This window comes from Asparagus officinalis, chromosome 2 (genome assembly GCF_001876935.1).
Source record: "Asparagus officinalis chromosome 2, Aspof.V1, whole genome shotgun sequence".
In the NCBI taxonomy this organism is placed as follows: Eukaryota; Viridiplantae; Streptophyta; class Magnoliopsida; order Asparagales; family Asparagaceae; genus Asparagus; species Asparagus officinalis.
The window spans coordinates 74,898,810-74,906,341 of NC_033795.1; the positions used below are offsets into that span (position 1 = coordinate 74,898,810).

Here is a 7,532-nt window from a genome sequence, read left to right on the forward strand (position 1 = left end):
ACTGGTGACGGATCTCATCCGTCGCTAATACTTATTGGCAACAGATGAGATCCGTCGCCAATGTGTATTAGCAACGGATGTGTTCCGTCGCCAATACTAATGTGCCCATCGTAAAATTTTGAAATTATTAATTGATTATCCTATTGTTAATGAGTGACCCCCATAAAAAATTAAGAATTATTTTAATATTAGTCCCTCAAATCTATAATATTTAAAAAGTAGTCCACCAAATTATGTAAATTCCTCAAATCTATAATATTTAAAAAGTAGTCCACCAAATTATGTAAATTGCATGCTAACACATCTAGGGATGTAATTGAACCAAAAGTAGTCCACCAAATTATGTAAATTGCATGCTAACACATCTAGGGATGTAATTGAACCAAATAATTAATAAATAGTTCGATAATTGTTCAAATAACTTTTCAGTCATATTCGATTCGGTAGTTCATTTAACACATTCAAGTTTGCTAACGATTAGAAGTTGACCAGATGTACGTACATTCGATTCGTTTGTTTATTAAATATTTGTTTAAAATTGAACACATCTTATTATTTGTATTATTGCATATATGATGTCATATTTGTGTGTTTTGGCTTCATCTTTATTTAGTTTAGAGAAAATGATGAGAAAATGGTGAGAGATCAATTTGGAGATCATTTTTAGTTATACGCGTTACGAACATGTAACCATATTGATTTTTTTAATGATACACCAGAACTTATCATAGCTCTTATCAATTAATTAGGAGTTCTATGTTAGTTTTAAAATTTATTTTTTATTATTTATTTTTAAAATTTATTTTTTTTATTCGAATTTGCTAACGATTAGAATTTGATCAGATGTATATTCGATTAAAATTTATCTTTGATTTTTTGTCTATTAAATATTCATTTAAAATTGATCACAAGTTATTATTTGTATTTTGCATATATGATGTCACATTTTTAATTGATCACAAGTTCTATGTTATTTTTTATTCTTTATGCTAGCAAATTCGAAGAGCTCTACTACTCTTGGCTTTATTTACGGATCAACTTGTGACGCCCCTGTTTTCACACACGGGTACAGAGTATAAATAAATCATGTCTCAAAGAACAAGTCTGGGATACACTTGATATCCTGAAATATATAAATGTATCACGACATGAATCAACTAAGAATGTACCGCTCATAGCCTTTACAAAGTGAGGAATAAAGAAAAACTCTAATAACCGACCTCTTCACATAACCATGTTGGGGCTCATTACATGTTTTCTCTTACCATCAAGGTGAGATCTGTTATACTTTTTCATTTTTATTACAGAATTTTTCTATGACGGATTTCATGAAAATAACACAGCAAACCATGTACTCGCTGTTTATTTTGCTATTTGGTTCTATCGTCTTACTTTGTGTACTGTATTTATTGAATTAAATCCTATCAAAACCTTTTTCATTTAGAAAATTTGTCTAATGGCGCCCATCTATTCAGAGAACTTAATGAGTCTTAATTTTATTTCGTTGAGATTTTTTTGCTAGAAATTTAAGAAATGTTACTGGAGAAAAGGAAAAAATATTACCGAAAGAAAGCCTTGACGTTGGCAATTTAAAAGACCTTGCTTTTAATTCTGGAACTATTTTCAGAATTAAAAGTTGCTTGTTGCAGAATGTATAAAATCAAACTTCGTTACAAGGTTTTTTTTATTGTGAGTGGGAAAGGGGGAAAAAATAAAAAAAACTTCGTTCTCAAAACCCCCGCGCCTCTCAAACCCCCCAAAATTTCCCCCCCCCCCAAAAATTCCGACTCAAAAACCCAAAGTTCCCCCTCAAATCCATCGTTCTCCAAACCAAACCCTAGGCTGCAGCGTTTCTCATTCTCAACCCCCCCCCCCCCCCCCCGCCTCTCACCTCAATTCTCCAAACCGCCGCTACCGCCGCCTTGCCCGCCCGCTCGCCTGCCCCAACAGCCGCCCCCACCCCGCGCCCGCGTCGTCCACACGCCGAACCGCGCGTCCACCCGCCAGCCTCCTTACGCTTGATCCCCTCCGAATCTTTCACCTCCGCCCCCTCCTCGATCTCCAGCCTCGATCACATCCATGGATCGAATAAAGGCGGAATCTTTGAGATCAGGGCAAGAGGGTTTCATTTGGGTACGATAATGGACCAACTGAGCTAGGAACATTAAATGAAGCTCTTCAAGAATTACGTGATGGAATTCAGGTAATTTGTCATTTATAAATATTTTCTCTATGAAGATAAGCTTATAATGTATGAAATAATGTTATTAGTAAATTTCTTGAAAAAACTTAGAACCATGGTCAAGGTTATTAACCATGATCACGTCCATGGACTTTTGAATGATGATTGCTGAAAGCTGTTCATTTTCTGCTATATTTGTGGGCGGAAAATGTCAGATATCTGGTAAAATGCTTAATTTACTGCTTGGTTGTATAATCTATAGTTTCAATAGAACAATTTTCAAACAATACTCGTCATATAATCCAAATAAATACTCATCCAATTTCATCCGTCAATCCACAATATCGAACAATACTCGTCATACAATCACAATCACAATACATCTCGCATGCAAGTGGTGGAGAGGTATATATGTCATTATATATATGTATTTATTATGAGTATTTTGGAATATATTCTCATATTGATTTACATTCTTTTTAGGTTAGATGAGGTACCGCCGTAGGTAGCAGTAGTACGATACGACATTCTGATGCAACCGCCACCGATGATAGATATCACGACGATAGGAACCACGATTATGATGAGTGAGTGGTGAGTTAGACTTTTTGGTAACTTTTGTGGATTTTTGGATTGTGTTGAACATATTATGACCTCCTGATTATGTAAATGTTAATATTGTTGGATGTGAATCGATGAATGTAAATATTAATATTGTTGGATGTGAATCGCTGAATGTGAATGTGAATATTGTTGGATGTGAATTGATGATTGTGAACGGGAATATTGTTGGATGCGAATCGATAAATGTGAATATTGTTTAATATATTGTGAGTATTGTTCAATATATTGTGAATATTGATAGTAACAGGTACACATTCCCGATTGGGGGTTTTTGCAATGCAGTAAATTTTTTTTCCTGATTATATACATTGGCGATGGATATATCCGTCACCAATGTTCATTGGCGACGGGCTTTTGCTCGTCGCCAATGAACATTGGCGACGGGCTTTTGTTCGTCGCCAATGAACATTGGCGACGGGTTAAAACCCGTCGTCAATGTTCATTAGCGACGGGCAAAAGCCCGTCACCAATGTTCATTGGCGACGAGATTAGGCCCGTCACCAATGTTCATTGGTGACGAGCAAGAGCCCGTCGCCAATGTTCATTGGTGACGAGCCTAATCCCGTCGCCAATGAACATTGGCGACGGGTCAAGCCCGTCGCCAATGATCTTTTACCAATACATGTCTGTCGCCAATGTTTATTGACGACATGATTATTGGTGACGGACTCTTCCCCGTCGTGAAAGTGTATTGGTGACGGATTTTGCTGTATTGGCGACGGATTTCCTCGTCGCCAATGCTCATTTTTCTACTAGTGTTGGTAGATAGTTTCAGTTAGTGTTTTCCATTGAGTTTTAAAAATAGCTTACGTAAATATTTTGATTGTAAAATGATTCTGTTGATGTAATGTCTCAGTTGTTTTTGTTTATTTCTAAGTAAAAATTTTCATTTTTTGTAGTGTGATGGACTGATTTTCAAAATGGTCCCTTGTAGTTAAGCTTGAAGAATGTATGCTAAGTCTCACCATGTTTTTGCTCAAGCTCTCTGTCATGCACTTTTTATTGTCTGTTTCACCTGAAACTGATAAAAAGAGCAGTGTTGAGTAGATGAAATGCATGATACTGTATGAGAAGTTCTTGGATTCTTACTTCAGAATTTTAAACCGTTGGCAAATATTTTCCTGTATAATGCATGTGTGAGGAATACAAGAGAGGGCTAACCATAGTATTGCCTAATCTAACTGGAAATGCTAATATTGGATGCTTAAAAAAGGGACCTTTGGTTAGAGCCTTAGAGAAGAGTTAAAATTACCCAATTTTATATATAAGGAAGGTTATTTAAATATATAAGTGAGATCATCAAAATAGTAAAGGGAAAACGATTAAAATTTAAAAAAGAAATTTCACCCTATCATATCTGTGAATGACTACAGTGGTTTGATAAATTTTGTACTCTAGTAGCATGACATGTATATGACTTAAGCCGCGGAATTAAATGGTTAAAGAAATATACGGGTAGACTATATAAAAGAGGAGGAAACATAATTTCCATTATCAACAACCAGGATTAGAATAGAGAGGATGAAATACGAAGTTGGAATCACCTAAATATTAACCAAAAGGACTTCATGTCACATGGAACAAACAAAAAAGTCAAGTGATGAAGATAATAGAAAATTTGCTCCTGACAAAATATGCAACATCTCAATACTTCCATCAGTTTCATTACCAGCATTACATCATTCTAGACAAAAACGCATCCTAAACAAGCAAATAAAACTTGATCTTGTTCACTGACTCTCCATCTAAACATTGAAATAACAATGGTTCTCTCTAGTTTGCCCATCACTTCCAGCAAGCACATTAATATTCTCCATCTTTATCATAGATTTAGCAAAATCCCTAAAGAAAAACTCCCAAACCTGAGCATAAGCCCAAACTAACTCTATAACACTCTCTTCTACACTCTCGGAAACAAGTGGTTCATCACTCTGAAGCAAGCCGAGGCTGCTAAGCAAGTTGAGATAGTATTGGTTATCGAACCACCTTGAAGTCTTGAGGTCTAAAGGGATCGAGGCATTGTCTCTCCCATTTGTTGGGCATATTGACTGCAAAGATCTTCAGAATGTATAACTTCTGTATTCAAGGGACAATGGAGGTCCTTCGTATGCTGACTAACCATATAGTCTCCCTATGAAGCTCGTACATCTTGGTCTTCCAATGGTATTACTCCCTGCAGTTAATTACCATTGGTATTCACGTGTACATAATCCCACAAATAGAAAGATTAAATAGAAAGTTTGAAGTCAATATCCAAACATTATAACAACGATTCATGTTCTCTTGTAGCAGTTAATATCCAGTTTGATATAGCTCAGTACTGATGATTGTAAACATTCTGATACAGACCTAAATGTCCTTATAAATAAAGGACCTGCCTGCCTACTCAATGAATCATAGGTAAGCTCATACAGAGCATAAGCAAAAAACCATCTCTATATGTTCAAACTAAAACTAAACTTCTTCTACAAGTCAAAAACTATCAACTTCTAAATAGAGGACCAAGGTTTTTTTTTTCATTCAGTCATAGCATAAGCAGTACTCCACAGGAACTAAATATGAAAGTTCGTTTGTTATTTTACATGGCTACATAGGCTGAAAGTTTTAATACTCCTAAAGATGTATACTGACTCCTTTTTACCATATCAACCTACAAAAAAAATTTATGATTAGGGGCAATGGAGGAGAATTGAATATTGCTGGAGCAATATCAGACATTGCAGGACACCATGATGAGCTTGAAGAGCTTGTGACACGCAGTAGATTAGGGGTTTGAGTAGCATAGAGAAAGTTTGATTCGTGAAAGATTACACACAGAGAGCTATAAAATTTATGATTTGCGGGATCATAACAAATATATGCACTTTGAGATTTGAAATATCTAAGGAAACACATGAGCATAAGTGAGGAAGAAGTTTATGAACATTATATGGCGGGGGCCAAGGAAAGCAAATGCAACCAAATATTCTTAGTTTGTGACAGTTCAGTTGATCATGAAAAGGTGTTTCAAACGGAGAGGTATCATCAAGTATTAGGGTGGGTAGACGGTTGATTAAATATACAGCTGTAATTGAGAACTTTGCTTTGAGCAGTAGCTTCATGAGCTCCATTAGTGACAAAGCCAAATTTTAAAAGACACTTAGTGAGAGCAGTATCTATATATATGAGATATAAAATGATCTGTCATGATATTCATCTTAAGTATTGCTGTTAGTTGACATTCTTAAAGTCTTTTTTTTCATAATTACCAAGGAAAAATTGGTCATAGGAGCCGCACCTAACTTGACTTATTCAGTGCATAAATTACTTTGTTCAAAGTATTAACAGAAAAGTGCGAGCTGAAGAACCAATTATACTTGGTTTTTAAAGATTGTAATCTTCCAAATATGAATTTACCTATATCAACCACGTTAATAAATATGTTACTTGCATATGTAACCTTCAAAACCTTAAAGAACAGTGTCAATATTTATACCCTGAATCACAAGCCATCCCCTCTACCCTTCAGTTATAATATGAAACTAGAAAAAAAAATCCAGTAAGAACCTTGCATCAAACGTAAAGGACTTTATTGTGATTTACTGTCAAGATGAGTAGACAGCAAATTGAAAATCAATGCATTCTTGGATTGAATAACGCCATTAATAGCCTTGCATTAACGCAAAAAGCGTCAAACGAAGAGGCAATCAAGTAGCGACCTAAAGGGGAAATTCAACCTATATATGTAGTAGACTCAGGAAGCGAACCTTTACATTCAAATTCTTACACAAAGCAGAAATTAAAAGATTCAGACTTGAAATTTTAGACGAATAAATATATAAATACCTCAATATTCATTTAGCTTCTTAAACATGGAGGCAAATAAGGAAGTTTGCACATAAAGATTCAAACTTCTACTCTCTTATCTTCTCTCTGAATTGGCATATGAAGAAGTTTGAAGGCAGAACTGCATATCACCAGAACAAAAAGGCAACTAACCGAAGAAATTCGCCCTTCATCTTAGGAACTCTATTATGCAAAATAAGGAGTAGATTTATCATAAATTTCACCTTTTGTTTGTGATATGAGAAGCCCAACTTCATGCATGGTAAGGGAAAAGGAAATAGCTGCACCGGCTAAAGAAGCTCGCAGAAAACAGACGCAAAATCAAATTACAGCCCGACTCAAAGATAACCTGCCTTCTTCTGAGAAGTCTATGTAAGAAATGAAGAGCAGCATGAAAATCTTGTAAACAGTCTCGTCGAGCGGCTTCTACGTTATGTTAGCCGTGAGGTGCAAGGTTATAGCCCGAATTGAATACTTGTGGCCCTACACGTAAGAAACTGAAGTTTGATAAATAAATAACTCATGAATTAAGAGCCAGACATACATAAGATTAGAGCTAGACATATTATTGAGCGACAATAGCTACAAAAATACATAAAACACTAGCAAGTGCTCATAAGATCAAGAACCTTTTTAAAAAAACTAAAAGGATAAATTTTACCTAGAACGCTGAACATCAAGTCTTGTCTCCTATTTCAAGCGTAGCTGCAGATGATTTCTTAGGAGCACAAAAGCAAACAAACAAAAGAAAAAGACAAAAAGTGTACACACCTTTCATTTTCAAATGCAATTAATACAGATCTAAGTCTCGGACATCAATACGAGGGATGTGTTTAATGTTGGGCCAATCGGCACCTTCGTCCTCCGCGCACCGCTCCTTCAACGTCTCGTTGCAGCCGCT

At 35.7% G+C, this 7,532-nt stretch overlaps 2 long non-coding RNA genes across 3 annotated transcripts; one reads left to right on the forward strand and one right to left on the reverse strand.

Annotated features, from left to right (window-relative positions):
• LOC109831625 lies at positions 1,982-2,976 on the forward strand. The gene is made up of 2 exons (XR_002244479.1): positions 1,982-2,203; positions 2,666-2,976. It is a non-coding gene; the product is annotated as an uncharacterized LOC109831625 (long non-coding RNA).
• LOC109831626 lies at positions 4,442-7,526 on the reverse strand. Of its 2 annotated transcripts, none has more exons than XR_002244480.1 (3): positions 7,293-7,526; positions 6,632-7,114; positions 4,442-4,979 (listed from the first exon to the last, which is right to left on the reverse strand). It is a non-coding gene; the product is annotated as an uncharacterized LOC109831626 (long non-coding RNA). The 2 variants fall into 2 exon arrangements; XR_002244481.1 differs by having other exon boundaries at positions 6,632-7,128.